General features: G+C 40.3%; 1 protein-coding gene across 5 annotated transcripts in view; it reads left to right on the top strand.

Annotated features, from left to right (window-relative positions):
• SHLD2 (shieldin complex subunit 2) overlaps positions 1-17,259 on the top strand; it is a 118,910-nt gene that overhangs the window by 22,927 nt on the left and 78,724 nt on the right. For 3 of the 5 annotated variants that reach the window (XM_047761145.1, XM_047761146.1, XM_047761149.1), the window contains one exon: positions 4,963-5,009. The gene's annotated coding sequence lies outside the window, so the exon portion shown is untranslated. Of the gene's footprint in view, positions 1-4,962; positions 5,010-12,432; positions 12,510-17,259 lie in introns of all 5 variants that reach the window. The other 2 variants (XM_047761148.1, XM_047761147.1) reach the window with 1 other exon arrangement.

Here is a 17,259-nt window from a genome sequence, read left to right on the forward strand (position 1 = left end):
CGTTCATCCATTGAAGGGTTTTTGGGTTGTTTCCACTTTTTGACTGTTAGGAATGTTGCTTTTATGAACACTTGTGTACAGGTTTTTATGAGGGCATATGCTTTCAATGCTCCTTGGTATATACCTAGGATGGAATTACTGGGTTATATGGTAGCTCTGTGTTTAACTTTTTGAGGAACTCCCAAACCGTTTTTCCAAAGCAGCTGCATCATGTTATATAATTGGGTTTTTGGGTTTTTTTCTTTTTTTTTTTTTTTAACCACCACACTTGTGGCATATGGAAGTTCCCAGAATAGGGTCAAATTGGAGCTGCAGCTGTGGGCCTATGCCACAGCCATAGCAACACTGGATCTGAGCCCATCTGTGACCTGTGCCGCAGCTTGTGGCAATGCCAGATCCTTAACCCACATAGCAAAGCTAGGGATCGAACCTGCATCCTCATGGACACTATGTTGAGTTCTCAACCCACTGAACCACAATGGAAACTCCTGTTTTTTGTTTTGTTTGTTTGTTTGTTTGTTTGTTTGCTTTTTTAGTGCCATACCTACCACATATGGAAGCTCCCAAGCTAGGGGTTGAATCAGAGCTGCAGCTGCCAGCCTACACCACAGCCACAGCAACTCAGGATCGGAGCCGTGTCTGTGACCTACATCACAGCTCATAGCAACACTGGATCCTTTAACCCACTGAGCGGGGCTAGGGATTGAACCCACACCCTCATGGATAATAGTTGAGTTCATTACTACTGAGCTACCATGAGAACTCTTTTTTCTTTTTCTTTTTTTTTAATTGGCTTCACCCACAGCATGTAGAAGTTCTTGGGCCAGGGATCAAGCACCCACAGCAGTGACCTAAGCCTCAGGACTTAACTGTTCTGCCAGGAAACTCCATGTTTTTAATGTTATTTAAGATGCTTAGAAAAAATGAGATAAAGGTTTATGAAAATGTTAACCTAGAAATGTTAGTACTCATGACAACCCTTCAAGGTTTTTCTTTTTTTTTATGGGCCACACCAGTGGCATATGAAAGTTTTCCAGGCCAGGGTTTGAATTAGAAGTGCAGCTGTTTGTCTGTGCCATAGCCACAGCAATGCCAGATCAGAGCTGCATCTTTGACCTACACTGCAGCTCACAGCAGCACCGGATCCTTAACCCACCAAGTGAGGCCAGGGATCTAACCTGCACTAGTCAGATTCATTTCCACTGAACCATGACGGGAACTCCTCATGACAACCCTTCTGACAAGTCAGATGGAAGTCTCAATTTGCATCATTTGTTTTTCAGAATGAAAACATTAAAATATAAACCTATACTATAGAAATAGTGTCAGTTTTTATGTTCTCTTATTCCTTTACCCACTCACTTCTAAAAGTTTGGAATATGCTTGAAACTGATGCTGTTTCACATAAAGATAAGGGTCTAAAAGTGACATACTCAGTTTCTCGCTTTGCTTTTCCTTAGTGAGTTTCATATTTTATTTTATAGTTTACTAAAGCAGAGAACTTGAGCATTGTTATGTCTGCAGAAAACAGTCTTGAATCAAAATTTAAAATAGATTTAATTAATTGTGGTTAAATTTTCCTGAATATAAAATTTTTTTCAAAAATATCACAGAGACCTCACTTAAAAATCTTTGTTAGAAATGTGTGATTACTATCATAGGTGGCTTAGAGATGATTTTGTCTCCTCTCCTAGTGATACTATCCTTGTCTCTTCTGTTGCTCACCGATCAACTATTTTCAACTCCTACATTTGTTCTAACAAACATTTATACAGCCTTCATCAATTTACATGAAATCATTGTAGAAGAATAAAGTATTTTGATTTCATTGGGGTATAGACTTTCAAAGCAGAAAGGGTATTCAAGAGAAATAATATTTATGGAGTAATTTCTAATGCTAGATTGGAGCTTACATGCTTTTCATGCCTTTCTCATTTAAGTTGACGATCCACGTGAATTTTTTTTTTTTCTTTTTAGGGCCACATCCAAGGCATATGAAAGTTCCCAGGCTAGGGGTCGAATCAGAGCTACAGTTGCCGGCCTGCACCACAGCCACAGCAACGCCAGATGTGAGCCTCATCCATGACCTACACCACAGCTCTTGGCAACGCCAGATTCCCAACCCATTAAGTGAGACCTGGAATGGAACCTGCATCCTCATGGGTACTAGCAGGATTTGTTTCCACTGTGTCACTGTGGGAACTCCCTCCACATGAATTTTATGTTTGGAAGAAGGAATGTGATTACCAATCATTCCATAAATCTTGAAGTGAGCTCTGGCTCTCTGGGATAAATTAGGCTTTATTCCTTTAAGGATGTATCGTAGACATTGAGTTGTTTTCTTTGTGTAATGAAAAATTAAGATATTTCTTTTTTAGATAAACTTAAGTTTTAAACTATGAAAGTGAGCTTTGTGGTGTCAACATTGGATACATTGTGTACTAAATTCTGTAAATTTAACCTATAATTTCCATTGTTTTTGCAGTTATTTTTGTTCTTAAAATAGTTTATATTATCATGTTAGGTAATTTTTTCTACTTCATTGCTAGAATGTCTGAGTATAGGTAGTTGCATTTGAACTAGGGAAATAGTGTGTTTTTGTCAGGATTTTCCTCTGAATATTGAGGGTTTTTTGGGGGAAGGAGGGCTGTGCCTGAGGTATATGGAAGTTCCCTGGGCCAGGACTGAACTCGAGCCACAGCAGTGACAACACCAGATCTTTAATGGCTAGGCCACCAGGGAACTTGTGTTTTTTAATAAGTTTTTTTATTATATTTTTTTGGCCCCTCATATTAATTTTTCAGTTGATAACCTTCTGTACGGACCAGAAGTAGTATAGAAACTGCAAATAAAAAATCTACCTCAGGAGTTCTTTCTTGTGGCACAGTGGAAACTAATCTGACTAGAATCCCTGAGGATGTGGGTTCGACGATCCCTGGTTTTGCTCACTCAGTGGGTTGGGGATCCGGCTTTACTGTGAGCTGTGGTGTAGGTTGCAGATGTGGCTTGGATCCCACAGTTGCTGTGGCTGTGGCGTAGGCTGGCAGCTGTAGCTCTGAGTCAACCCCTAGCCTGGGAACTCCCATATGCCTTGGGTGTGGCCCTAAAAAGAAAAAAAAGTCAAAACAAAAAAAGATGAATTCTGTATGATCTTACTTATATGTGGAATCTAAAAAAACCCTGAAGGCGCAGAAACAGAGAACAAATTGGTGGTTGCCAGAGGCAGGGAATGGGGATGGGAAATGGGCGAAGGTGCTCAAAAAGTACGAACTTTCAATTATAATATATATAAATTATGGGAGTTCCTGTCGTGGTGCAGTGGTAACAAATCCGACTAGGAACCATGAGGTTTCAGGTTCAATCCCTGGCCTCACTCAGTGAGTTAAGGATCTGGTGTTGCTGTGGCTGTGGCGTAGCTCTGATTGGACCCCTAGCCTGGGAACCTCCATATACCATGGGTGCAGCCCTTAAAAAAAAAAAAAAAGAGGAGTTCCCGTCGTGGCGCAGTGGTTAACGAATCCGACTAGGAACCCTGAGGTTGCGGGTTTGGTCCCTGCCCTTGCTCAGTGGGTTAACGATCCGGCGTTGCCGTGAGCTGTGGTGTAGGTTGCAGATGTGGCTCAGATCCCGCGTTGCTGTGGCTCTGGCGTAGGCCGGCGGCTACAGCTCTGATTCGACCCCTAACCTGGGAACCTCCATATGCCACAGGAGCGGCCCAAGAAATAGCAAAAAGACCAAAAAAAAAAAAAAAGATATATGAATTATGAAAATAAAAGGTACAGCATGGTGATTGTAGCTAGTAGTACTGTATGACTATCTTAAAAGTTCTCATCACAAGAAAGAAAAAAACTTAGAATTGTGTGAGGTGATGGATGTTAACTAAACTTGTAGTAATCATTTTGCAATACGTGCATATATCAAATCATTGTAGTGTACACCTTAAACTAATACAACGTTATATGTCCCTTGTATCTCAGTAAAACCTGGGGAAATCCAGATAAAACATCAGCAGCTGCTGTTTTTATTTAAGATACTAGTAAAAGGAAAGAAGCAGGGAATTTTGGAGGTCAAGTTTTCTATTATGAGAATGCAACTTAGTGATTTATACATACTTGAAAACAGTTTGAGTGATCTGTGACCAAATAGGAGAAATGACTATTATAGAGAAGGAGTATCTGCCCAACTTTTAATTGTTCTTGGTGTTCCAACTCTGATCTTGTTGCCAAGATGAAGAAAAATCTTCCTTCAATTGGTAATTGTAGTGTATTTCTCCATGAAAAGAATATGGTTCAAATGTAATCTTAATTCTAGTTATTCATTTGTTAAATCAATATTTTAAGCTCCTAATAGAAGGCAGGTACTCTGTCTTATACTGTTTATGTTTACAAGGATACAAAGATGAATAAAACAAAGTGTGGCACAGTTCCTAATCTCAAGTAGATTTTTTTTTTTGCTAGATATGAGAACACAAGGGAAGTGACTGAAAGCCATTCTAACATGGTTGTATTTATCCTTTTCTTTTTACCATGGTTCTTAGATACTTACGGATTAAATTGGCCTTTATTGCTCAGGATCTCAACTTTATTTCTTAATTTTGTTTCTTTGGAAAAATGTTTCTTGGGATTTATAACAGAGAAGAACTGAACTTGGAAAGTACAATCCATGCATAAATTGGATACTTTTCCCATTTAGAAATGGGAAAATGCTTTTCTCAGCATTACTGAGTTAATGTATATTAGTACAAAGTTTTCATTTCTAATGGCTGACTTGCTCAGTGGGTGAATGATTGATCATAATCAACTGAAAAGTGTAAGATAAAGCCTGGTGGCCTGAGTATTTTTTCAGGTGCAGTCAGTTCTTTGGTATGATAAGCATCTTTACAAACAACCTTCATTAACTGTTACTTGTTATTTCTATTTTTCTTGGGTAATCAGACACTTTATCTCCTTCCTCCCCTTTTAGGAGATATGTGTGAACGGATTAGAGGCTTTGATGTTTGAGTGTACAAGGTAAGCAGTCAAACCTTTCGGTATCATTGTGGCAACTGAATGATTTGAAATTAAAAATTTTTTAATTATTTAAAAAAGAATAAAGCATCAATTGTGTTAATCATATTTATTTCTGGCATTGCTATAAGCACTTTGTGTTCATTATCGGATTCAAGCCTCAGAGAAATCCTAGGAAAAGGATACTGTTATCCCCACTTTACAGGCTGGGGAACTGCCACACAGGAACCTAGGGACTTCTGCTCTTGTCATTTGGCAAGAGTCATGATAGCATGAGCATAATGTTTCTTCTTTCTTGCTCTTTTCTGCCCATCAAATAATTCACTTTTGTTATTTTTTACTTTGCAGAACAATTTTGTTAGACTTCTTAGTTTCCAGGGGTCACATTTAGTTTCCAGGGTGGTTTTATGTCCTTGGAAAATCTTTAAGGACCTTACTTCCATGTCTTCCACCTCTTTTTTAATCTTCATTTTTTTCCCCCGAAGTTACACAGTTTAATGAACTAAGTGGTTCATCAAGGATTGTCCAGACAAACTGTGCTTCTCAGTCCCCACCTTCTCTTCCCCTTCTCAGAGGTAACCACTCTCAACTCCTAGCTGTTAGGAATTCCCTGTGATTTTTCTTTTTCTTTTTGTCTTTTTCTTTTTGTCTTTTTAGGGCCATAGCTGTGGCATATGGAGCTTCCCAGGCTAGGGGTCAAATTGGAGATGCAGCTGCTGGCCTCCGTCACAGCCACACCTAATTTGAGCTGCATCTGCCACCTATGCCACAGCTCACAGTAAGGCTGGATCCTTAACCTACTGATTGAGGCCAGGGTTCAAACCCACATGCTCATGGATATTGGTTGGGTTCTTAATACACTGAGCCATGGCGGAAACTCCTCCCTGTGATTTTTCTAGTAATGTATTTGAATTGAGGTTTTTAGTTTATTATTTTATTTTATTTTATTTTTTTGCTTTTTAGGGCCACACCTGTGGCATATGGAAGTTCCCAGGCTAGGGGTCAAATCGAGCTATAGCTACTAGCCTACACTACAGCCACAGCAACCCCGGATCCCTGACCCACTGAGTGAGGCCAGGGATCAAACCTGCATCCTCAGGGATACTAGTTGGATTTGTTTCCGCTGTGGGAAACTCCAGGTTTTTAGTTTAGACCTACCTTGTTTATTGTTTTTTTTGTGCCTTATCACTAACTCAGTTCAAAATTTGCTATTTATTGCCCAGATTCCCTGTTTTCTTTCACATAATTTATTCTGTCAATGTTGTCATCTCAGAGAAGTCCCTGTAGACTTCCAATGGAAACTGGAAGAGTTTCCATTTTCTCAGTGTTCAGCTGTCATTCTAGGAATTTCCTTTTCTTTGTGTTGAATCTTCTGTTTCTTCTGCCCTATGTCTTCTTTCTTGGTTTACTCCCACATTTTGCTGAAGAAAGAGTGAAATGGAGGCAAATTATTTGATACCTTGCATTTCTGAAAATGCCTTTATTTTCCTCTTACCCTTGATTAATTATTCGGCTTGAATTATCCTCCATCATGTTGCATTACAAGTGATTGAATATAGTTCCTTGTGCTGTACAGCAGGGTTTTCTTCAGTGATGATTTTGTTCCATTGTCTTCTAGCTTACACTTGCCTGTTGAAAATTCAGAATCATTCTAATTCTTCACCTATTGTAACCTATTTCTCCATCTCTGGCAGTTTGTAGGATCTTACCTTGGTTTCCACTATTTTGAAACTTCATAAAGATAAGCTTTAGTATGGATGTATTTTTAAATTCATAATGCTGTACATTCTGTGTTTTCAAGTAGGAAACTTCCATTGTTTAATTCTGGGAAACTTTCTTGAATTATGTCATTGATTTTTCTCCTTTGTTGTGCAGACGTTAAATCATCTTAACTAGACTGCCCATTTCTTTTTCTTTTTTTTTGACTGCCTGGTAGCCCATTTCTTCTCTTATTATAATCTATTTTGTTCTTCCTTCTTTCTATTAATTTCCTTAAGTTTAATTTCCAAAGGCCTTTAGAAAAAATGTTTTTTTTTTAATTTTTATTTTTTTTGTTGTTGTTGTTGTTGCTATTTCTTGGGCCGCTCCCGCGGCATATGGAGGTTCCCAGGCTAGGGGTCCAATTGGAGCTGTAGCCACCGGCCTACGCCAGAGCCACAGCAACTCGGGATCCAAGCTGTGTCTGCAACCCACACCACAGCTCACGGCAACACCGGATCGTTAACCCACTGAGCAAGGGCAGGGACCGAACCCGAAACCTCATGGTTCCTAGTCGGATTCGTTAACCACTGCGCCACGACGGGAACTCCAGAAAAAATGTTTTTAAATGGGCACACCCACAACATATGGATGTCCCTGAGCTAGGGACTGAATCTGAGCCACAGCTGTGACCTACACTGCAGCTGCAGCAAGGCCGGATCCTTTAACACGCTGTGCTGGGCTAGGGATCAAACCTGTGTCCTGGTGCTGCAGAGATGTCACCAATCCCATTGCACCACAATGAGAACTCATTTTTTTTTTTTTAAGTTGACTATTTACTCTTACTTCTCCAAGGACATTAATAATAGAGTTAAAAGTTCTTTTTAATTTTACAGTGCAGTGGGTTAAGGATCCAGCCTTGCCACAGCTGCAGCTTAGGTCACAGCTGTGGCTTAGGTATAATCTCTGGCCCAGGAATTCCATATGCTCTGGGCAGCTGAAAAAGAAAAAAAAGTCCTGTTCAGTTTAAAATTTTCTCGTCTCTACATTGTTCATGTTCCCTCCAAGTTCTTTTTACCCCTTGCCCTTCTTTGTTTCCTTCGTTTTCTGATAGATACTTTCCTCAGGTAAGTGGTGAGCCTTAGCAAGCATCCACAAGTGTGACCCTAAAAGTTGATTGGAAGCTATAAGTACATGTCTGTTATTTGTTGATTATAAGCTTACTGTAGGGTGACCTGGCTTTGCCATGTAATTGGGAGCCCTTGATACCTGCTTCTTTCCCCTTTCCATAAAGACAAGAGTGTTTTAATCTCCTGCCTGGGATGGCGGGGGAAAGCCTGTAAGATGGTTCTCTGGAAGCTGAATGGGCTGAGGATTTCTGCATTCATTTTATATATGTATTTACTTGATGCCCCTGGTTGCATTAAGTGTATATACAGTGTGCTTTGTGTCCCTCTGTTAGGAAATCCTTTTCAGAGACTAATCCTCTACAATTTTCCCTTGGTGAAAGAGGCATAGTAACATAACCACACAGAATTTAGGAAGGCACTTAGATGAAGCCCTTCTTTTTTTTTTTTTTTTTTTGCTGTTTTAGGGCTGCAGGTGCAGCATATGGAAATTCCCAGGCTAGGGGTCAAATGGGAGCTACAGCTGCCAGCCTACACTACAGCCGCAGTAACACCAGATCCAAGTCAAGTCTGTGACCTCACCACAGCTTACAGCAACACGGGATCCTTAACCCACTGAGCAAGGCCAGGGATTGGACCTGTGTCCTCATGGATACTAGTCAGATTCATTAACTGCTGAGCCACGAAGCGAACTCTGAAGCCCTTCTTAAAAGACCTTTCAATCAAACTTCCTTATTTAGTGCTCCTTTTTCCCCTATTTCTAGAGGTAACGTCTGTTACCAGTTCCTGAGCCTTTTGAAAATTACGCGGACTAAGTCAGGTTGGTTTTTGGCTTTCCACATTGCTGGTTGAGGACCCAGCTTTCTTGGATCTGCTGTTAGTTACCAGTGGTCCATCTGCTTTCCAGCCTTTAAAGTTTTGTTTATGCCTTAAAAAATACTTCGTTAGCAATTTGGCACAATTTTAAGAAGGAAATGAAATTAAATGTGTGTTCAATCTTCCATCTTTACTCAGAGTCTAGTTCTAGATGTCTTTGTTTAAGCCAGCCATTGTTTCTTTTTCTTTTTCTCTCTCTTTCTTTCGTGTAACTTACATATAAAATTATTAACCATTTTATTTTATTTTGTCTTTTTAGGGCTACACCCACGGCATATGGAGGTTCCCAAGCTGGGGGTCGAACTGGAGCTGCAGCAGCTGGCCTGTACCACAGCCACAGCAATGCCAGATCCGAGATGCATCTGCAACCTATACCACAGCTCACGGCAATGCCAGATCCTTAACCAACTGAGCAAGGCTAGGGATCAAACCTGCGTCCTCATGAATGCTAGTCAGGTTTGTTCCCGCTGAGCCACAGCAGGAACTCCCTTATTAACCATTTTAAAGTGTACAGTTCGGAAGCATTAAATACATTCATAGTGTTGTGCAACCATCACCACTATCTAGTTCCAGAACTTTTCCATCACTCCAAAAAGAAACCCCACATGCATTCAAGCAGTCATTCCCTTAGTTCTCCTTTCTCCCAGCCCATGGCAACTGCTGATATGCTTTCTGTCTCTGGATTTGCCTACTGGGCGTAATTCTTATAAATGGAATCATACAATATGTGGTCTTTGAGTTATGTATTTTCATTCAACTTGGTGCTTTGGAGTTTCATTCATTTATTTATTTTTGTTTTTAAAACTTCTCTTTTTATGGCCATGCCTGCAGCATGTGGAAGCTCCTGGGATAGGAGTTGAATTGGAGCTGCAGCTGCTGGCCTGCACCACAGCCACAGCAACATGGGATCTGAGCCATGTCTATGACTTACACCATGGCTCAGAGCAATGCTGGATCTTTAACCATCTGAGTGAGGCCAGGGATTGAACTCACATCCTAATGGATACTAGTTGGGTTCATTACCCCAGAGCCACGATGGGACCTCCAGGATATACTACATTTTGTTTATCCAATCAGTAGTTGATGGACTTTTGGTTATTTCCACTTTTCAGACATTGTGAATGGTGCTGCTGTGAATATTTGGGTACAAATTTTTGTTTGAACACTTGTTTTCAATTCTTTTGAGTATATACTTAGGAGTGGAATTGCTGGGTCATTTGGTAATTCTATGTTTAACTTATTGGGGAACTTCCAAACTTTTCCATAGCAAATGCACCATTTTACATTCCTACCAACAATGTACTAGCATTCCAGTTTCTCCACAGTCTTGCCACCACTTTTTTTTTTCTTTAAGACTTCCTTACTATATCCATTCTAGTGGGTGTAAAGTGGTATCTCATTGTGGTTGTGGTTGGCATCTCCTTAATAAGTAGTGATGTTGAGCATCTTTTCCTGTGCTTATTGGCTGCTTGAATATCTTCTTTGGAGAAATTCAACTCTTTTGCCCATGGTGAAATTGGGTTGTTTGTCTTTTTGTTGTTGTTATAAGAGTTCTCTATATATTCTGGATACTTGATCCTTTTCCCAAATATGATTTGCAAATAATTTTTTCCCCTCTATACATGTTTTTTTTGTTGTTTTTTTGTTATGTATTCTATGGTTATGATGTAATATTGACAGAAAGTGTCATTTAGGTATATTTCTCTGGTTATTTTCTTTTTTTAATTTTTATTTTTGCTTTTTAGGGCTGCATCCATGGCATATGAAAGTTCCCAGGCTAGGGATCAAATTGGAGGTACGGTTGCTAGCCTACACCACAGCCACAGCAATGCTAGATCCTAGCCTCATCTGTGACCTACACCACAGCTCATGGCAACACCGGATCCTTAACCTGAGAGAGGCCAGGGATTGCACCTGCAACATCATGGTTCCTAGTCGAATTCATTTCTGCTGCACTATAACAGGAGTAGTTTTTTCTTTTTCCTTTTTTTTTTTTTTTTTTTTTTTGCTTCTCTGATTATTTAGAAGGATTGTATTTTAGGTCCCCTACCCCATGACAGAAGGTTTTGTGAAAGACTGATAAGAAATGATTAGAGACAGAAAGTGAAGAAGATCAACTAATGTAAATGTCTTAGCAAAAATGAAGTTTGTTACATTAGTAAGATGTTACATTACATCAAATAGGTATACTTGGAGTTCCCGTTGTGGCTCCGTGGGTTAAGAACTTGACTAGTAGCCATGAGGATGTGGGTTCGATCTCTGGCTTCACTCAGTGGGTTAAGGTTACAGCTATGAGCTCTGGTGTAGGTTGCAGATGCAGCTTGGAACTGATGTTGCCGTAGCTGTGGTGTAGGCCTATAGCTGCAGCTCTGACTTGGTTCCTAGCCTGGGAACTTCTATATGCTGCAGATATGGCCCTAAAAACGGGGGGGGAAGCTATTCTTGTCCATGATAAGGTGTTGTATCCAGTGTACATAGCTTGCTCCTTCATTTTTTTTTTGTCTTTTTTTTTGTCTTTGTTGTTGTTGTTGTTGTTGCTATTTCTTGGGCCACTCCCGTGGCATATGGAGGTTCCCAGGCTAGGGGTTGAATCGGAGCTGTAGCCACCGGCCTACGCCAGAGCCACAGCAACGCGGGATCCGAGCCACATCTGCAACCTACACCACAGCTCACGGCAACGCCGGATCGTTAACCCACTGAGCAAGGGCAGGGACCGAACCCACAACCTCATGGTTCCTAGTCGGATTCGTTATCCACTGCGCCACGACGGGAACTCCGCTCCTTCATTTTTTAAGGTTGAGACTTTTTTTTTTTTTTTTTTCGGTGAGTGGCAACAAAGATGTGGACTTTATTTAGGCACAGCTACATTTCCCAACAAGTAAGAAAGTGGTTTAAAATCACAGCTTCCCCAGGCAACTGGTTCCTATGTACTTCTGACAGGAAGGTGGGAAGTAGGGTTATAGCATTAAGGCCCAAGAAGCTCACTAGTGAGGAGGAGGTAGGCAGGAAGAACAGAGAGGGAGAGAGGCCTTGGAGGAAGAAGAAAAAGAGGGAAGAGAAGGGTCCTTGAGAAAGGTGGAGGAAGAAAAGGAAGAGGAGGAGGAGGAAGGGAAGGAGGCCTTGGGGGATGATGAGGCAGCTTAGGATGAAGCTGGCCTCAGATCATGTGCAAGGTTGACCATGCCAGATATCCTGGCTTGGTTCAACTGGGCCTGCTCCAGAGGAAGAAATTGCAGCAGGAGGAAGGGTCAGTGGGAGGACCCTGGAACCTAGCAAGGGTTGAGACTTTTTAAACTAAGTCCATTCTTTGTTCATTTGTTCTCTGTCTTTATCTAATCTTCTTTCTTTCTTTTTTTGGTTCCAGGTTCCCATCCAGGGTACCACGTTTTCTTTGTTGTCATATGTCTTTAGGTCCTTTTCGGCTGTGACAGCTTCTCAGACTTCCCTTGTTTTTGATTAATTTGACAGTTTGGAGGAGTGTTGTTCAGATATTTTGTAGGATGTGCCTCGATTGGTATTTGTTTCATGTTTTTCTTATGATTAGACTGGATTTGGGGGTTTTGAAGGAAGACTACTGAGGTTAAGTGCCTTTTTCATCACATTGTATTAAGGGTGCATACTGTCAACATGATTTATCATTGTTGATCTTGACCTTGATCATCTGGTCAAAGTAATGTTTGTCAAGTTTCTCCACTGTAAAGTTACTCTTTTCCTCTTCTTGCCAGACTATACTTTTGGAAGGAAGCCGTTTATTTGCAGCCCACACCTAAGGAGTGAGTAATTATCCTCCTTTTCCTCAAAGGTGGGTTATCTATGTAAATGATTTGGAATTCTCCTGTGCTGGGAATTTGTCTCTTCTTCCTCATTTATGTGTTTATTTAATCCTTTTTTTATATTGGGATGGACTCATGGATATTTACTTTATACTCAAATTTATAATCCAGTTACTGCTTGATTAATTTTATTGGTAAAATTGTTCCAGTTTTGGCTATTAGAAGCTCTTTCAAATGGGCTCCTATGTCTCTGACATACACCCATCAGTGGGTGTGTATGTGTGTGTGTTTGTGAGTATGTCCTTACTTTTTGGCTCTATGTGGTGCTCCAGGTTCATTTTGTGTATTTCCTGCTGCCATCCTGGAATCAACCATTTCTCCAAAGAGCACTGGTTCCTATTATTAGAGAAAGGAGAATCTAAGCTCTAGGTGCTAGATGTGCTTGTTGCTTCTGGAGTCTTGTTACTTATAGACCCTCTCAACTGACTGAGCCAGGACATTTTTGTGCATATACCAATCTGTATATATACTCATATCTATAAATATATCTATATGTATCCATTTATATCTATATTAATCTAAACGTGACTTTGTACTAGTGTACTAAAACTCAAATCCATTATTGCATAGATTATTCTAATCTTCTTTTCTGTTTTATCTGTAAACTCTTACTCCAGTAGTGAGAAGCCTGGTTCACACCATCTGCCATCTGTTTCCTTAATTGTTCGGTTCTAGTATATATGTAATGTACTCTCACAGTTTTGAAAGCTGGTGGCTTAGCTGTGAAGCACAGGCAGATCACTGGAATCCTACCTGGGCTCAGATCCCAGACCCTGCTGAAGTGAAAGTCCTGATTCCCACTTTCTAAATGTTGGAAGCTAGCGATGAACTGAAAATAGAGTTGCATCAAAGCCTTGACCCAGCTAAATTTCAGAAGAAATTGACTCAGACCTCATTCTAGTAGCCTGTCAGCAGTATTATATCTTTTTCTAAAAGTAGAATATTACTTATTTCAACCATTAATATATTTTTCTATGAAATATTTGGCTTATAATAAAAGATTACAAGGAAACACAAGTAAGAAAATGTGATAAAATGTGATCAAATATCAAAAAAGGAAACGGTCAGTTGAGGGAGATCCAGATATATTTCTGGATGGCAGAACTATCCACGGGGATTTAAAAGTAACTACGAAAAAAAATATGCTAGAGAATCTAATGGTAAAGATGGACAACATGCGTTTAAAAATGGGGATTTTCAGAGTTCCTGTCGTGGCTCATCGGTTAATGAACCTGACTGTCATCCATGAGGATGCAGCTTCGCTCAGTGGGTTAAGGATCCGGCGTTGCCATGAGCTGTGGTCACAGATGTGGCTCAGATCCTGTGTTGCTGTGGCTGTGGCATAGGCAGCAGCTACAGCTTCAATTCAACCCTTAGCCTGGAAACTTCCATATGCTGTTGGTGTGGCCCTAAAAAGGCCAAAAAAAAAAAAAAAAGGAGAGAGAGAGAGAGAAAGAAATGAAGAATGCATTTTATGGGCTTAACATCTTCTCAATATATGAGAAGAAAAGTTTAGTGAATGGGAATACGTATTGACAAAACATACCCAGATTGATAATGGGAACAAAGAGCAGGGGAGAAGTAGAAAAGAGCTCCCAGATCTGAGGGATAATATCAGTCTAATGTACGTGTAACTGAGATTTCAGAAAGAGAGGGGAGAATGTGGCAGAAAATATATCTGAAGAGACAGTGGTCAAGAACTTCTAAAATTGATGGAAAATATCAACTTACAAATTCAAGAAGTTCAACAAACTTCAAATAGGTTAAATTAAAAAAAAGAAAAAAACAAACCAACAAATAAAAAAAAATTCCAGGAGTTCCCATTGTGGCTTAGTAGGTTAAGAACCCAACTAATATCCGTGAGGATGTGGGTTCATTCCATGGCCTTGCTCAGTGGGTTAAGGATCTGTTGTTGCCACAGTTTGCAGTGTAGGTCACAGATGTGACTCAGATCCAGTGTTGCTGTGGCTGTGGCTTAGGCCAGCAACTGCATCTCATATTTGACCCCTAACCTGGGAACTTCCATATGCTGCAGGTGCAGCCTTGAAAAAAAAAAACAATTCCAGACCTAAGCACATCATAATCAAACTGATGAAAATTAAAGAATAGCTCTTATAAGCAACAGAATAATAAAAGACATTAAATGTATGATAGTAACAAGGAGAATTATGGCTAAATACTCACCAGGAAAATTGAAGGCTTAAAGACAATGGACATTCAATTGTCCACATTCATAAAAGTGCTGAAAGGAGAACAAATATGTCAACCTAGAATTCTAACCAGCAGAAAGAGTCTACAAAAATAACGGCAAAACAAAGATATTTTCAGATTAAATAGTTAAAGAATATGTTTCTAGCAGATCTGGATTGCCACATTTGCTAAAAAAAATTTTCCATCAGCCAAATACAAAACAGACCAGATGGGACCCTGGGATTGCACAAAAAACTGAAAAACACCAGGAAGGTAAATATCTGCACAAATATACAGAAAAAAAATTTTTGTACCCTCACCTATAATGTATACACACAGACTATTGACTGTTTAAAGCAAAAAAAATAATATTTGTGGGTTTTACAGCATATTTAGAAGTAGGGTATAGAACCATGAGAATGCAATAAGATGGAAATGGAATTTTATTGTCATAAGTTTCATACACTGTGATTTAATATACTCTTATTTGAAGGTAGACTAATAATTTCGAGATTCATATTTTAATCTCTAGGGCAACCACTAAAAAAAATATCATAAAGAGAAATGCTGTGGGAGTTCCCATCATGGCACATCGGAAATGAATCCTACTAGGAACCATGAGGTTGCAGGTTCGATCCCTGGCCTCGATCAGTGGGTTAAGGATCCAGCGTTGCCATGAACTGTGGTGTAGGTCGCAGACACGGTTCGGATCTGGCGTTGCTGCTGTGGCTCTGGCATAGGCCAGCGGCAACAGCTCTGATTAGATCCCTAGCCTGGGAACCTCCATATACCGTGGGTGAGGCCCTAAAAAGACAAAAGGGAAAAAAAGAGGAATGCTATAAAAAACACATCTGGGAGTTTCTGCTGTGGCGCAGTGGGTTAAAGCATCTGTGGAGGCACCGGTTCAGTCTCCAACCCTGCATATTGGGTTGAGTCGGCATTGCAACAACTGTGGGGTACGTTGCAGCTCAGGCTTGGATTCGATCCTTTCTGGCCCAGGAACTTCCATATGTTTCAGGGCCAGCCAAAAAGACAAAAAAAAAAAAAAAGGAGTACATCTCATGCAGGATTAACTGCTGTGAAAATTGCCCTCCTACTGTAACTAGAAAAAAGAATAAAAATATATGAAATAGCTGTTTTCACATGTTGGACAACAGTCAGCACAGGCTAGTGATCTCTGACAGAAGAGAAATAAATGACATGAGCATTCCAGGTTCCCCAGCATGCTGCATGTATTATTTGAAGTATTTGTAAAAGTTAGTGATGTAAATTGAAAATCCTATAACCATGGCTAAAAAATAGTACAAAGCAGAAATGATACAAACAAATAGTAATGCAGTTAAAACAGCGTTTAGAGGGAAACTCTGCATTAAATTTTTATATTAGAAAAGAAGGAAGGTCTCATATCAATGGTCTAAACCAGAGAGCAGCAAACTTCTGCTTCAAGGTCAAATCCAGCACATAATAGAGATCTCAGAAATAGATCACCAGCTTGCCAAGTCAATGCAATGGGAGAAAGACAAATGTTGCTCTAACTCAATATCTATATGGAAAATATTGAACTATCACCTCATCTCACTCTATACATAGAAACTGGTTTTCAGTGGATCATATATCTAAAATGCAAAAACAAAAACTATGCAACTTCTGTATTATCTGTTACCTCATAACAAATTCCCTGAAACTTTATGGTTTAAAGCAACAAGTATTTGTTACATTGCAGTTGCTCTGTGTCAGGAACACAGGAGGAACTTAACTAGGTAATTCTAGCACAAAATCTCTCATGAGATTGTAGTCAAGATGTTAGTGAGAGTGCAATCATCGGAGTTCCCATTGTGGCTCAGTGGAAACAAACCCAACTAGGATCCATGAGGATGCGAGTTTGATCCCTGGCCTCGCTCTTTGGTTTAAAGATCCAGCATTGCTGTGAGCTGTGGTGCAGGTCACTGACATAGATCAAATCTGGAATTGGTGTGGCTGTGGTGTAAGGCTGGCGTCTGTAGCTTTGATTAGATTCCTAGCCTGGGAACTTCCATATGCTGCAGGTATGGCCCTAAAAAAAAAAAAAAAAAAAAAAAAAGGCAATTATCTGAAGGTTTGGGGCTAGAGAATCCCCTTCTAAGATGGCTTGTTTCCCTAGGCTGTTGTCTAGAAGCCTCAGCTCTTCACTGGCTGTTGGCAGGAGACTCAGTTCTTTACCACATGGGCCTATTCAATGGGCTACCTTGAGTGCCCTTATAACATGGCAACTGGCTTCCCTCAGAGGGAGTGATCAAAGAGTGAGCACTTCTAGCACCTGGAGCTCAACAGAAATGAATTTGACTAGGAACCATGAGGTTGCGGGTTCGATCCCTGACCTCACACAGTGAGTTAAGGATCCGGCATTGCTGTGAGCTGTGGTGTGGATTGCAGATGTGGCTCACATCCTGCATTGCTGTGGCTGTGGCGTAAGCTGGTAGCTATAGCTCCAATTCAACCCCTAGCCTGGGAACCTCTGTATGCCATGGGTGCAGCCCTAAAAAGCAAAAA

Source organism: Phacochoerus africanus, chromosome 15 (assembly GCF_016906955.1).
Source record: "Phacochoerus africanus isolate WHEZ1 chromosome 15, ROS_Pafr_v1, whole genome shotgun sequence".
Taxonomy (NCBI): Eukaryota; Metazoa; Chordata; class Mammalia; order Artiodactyla; family Suidae; genus Phacochoerus; species Phacochoerus africanus.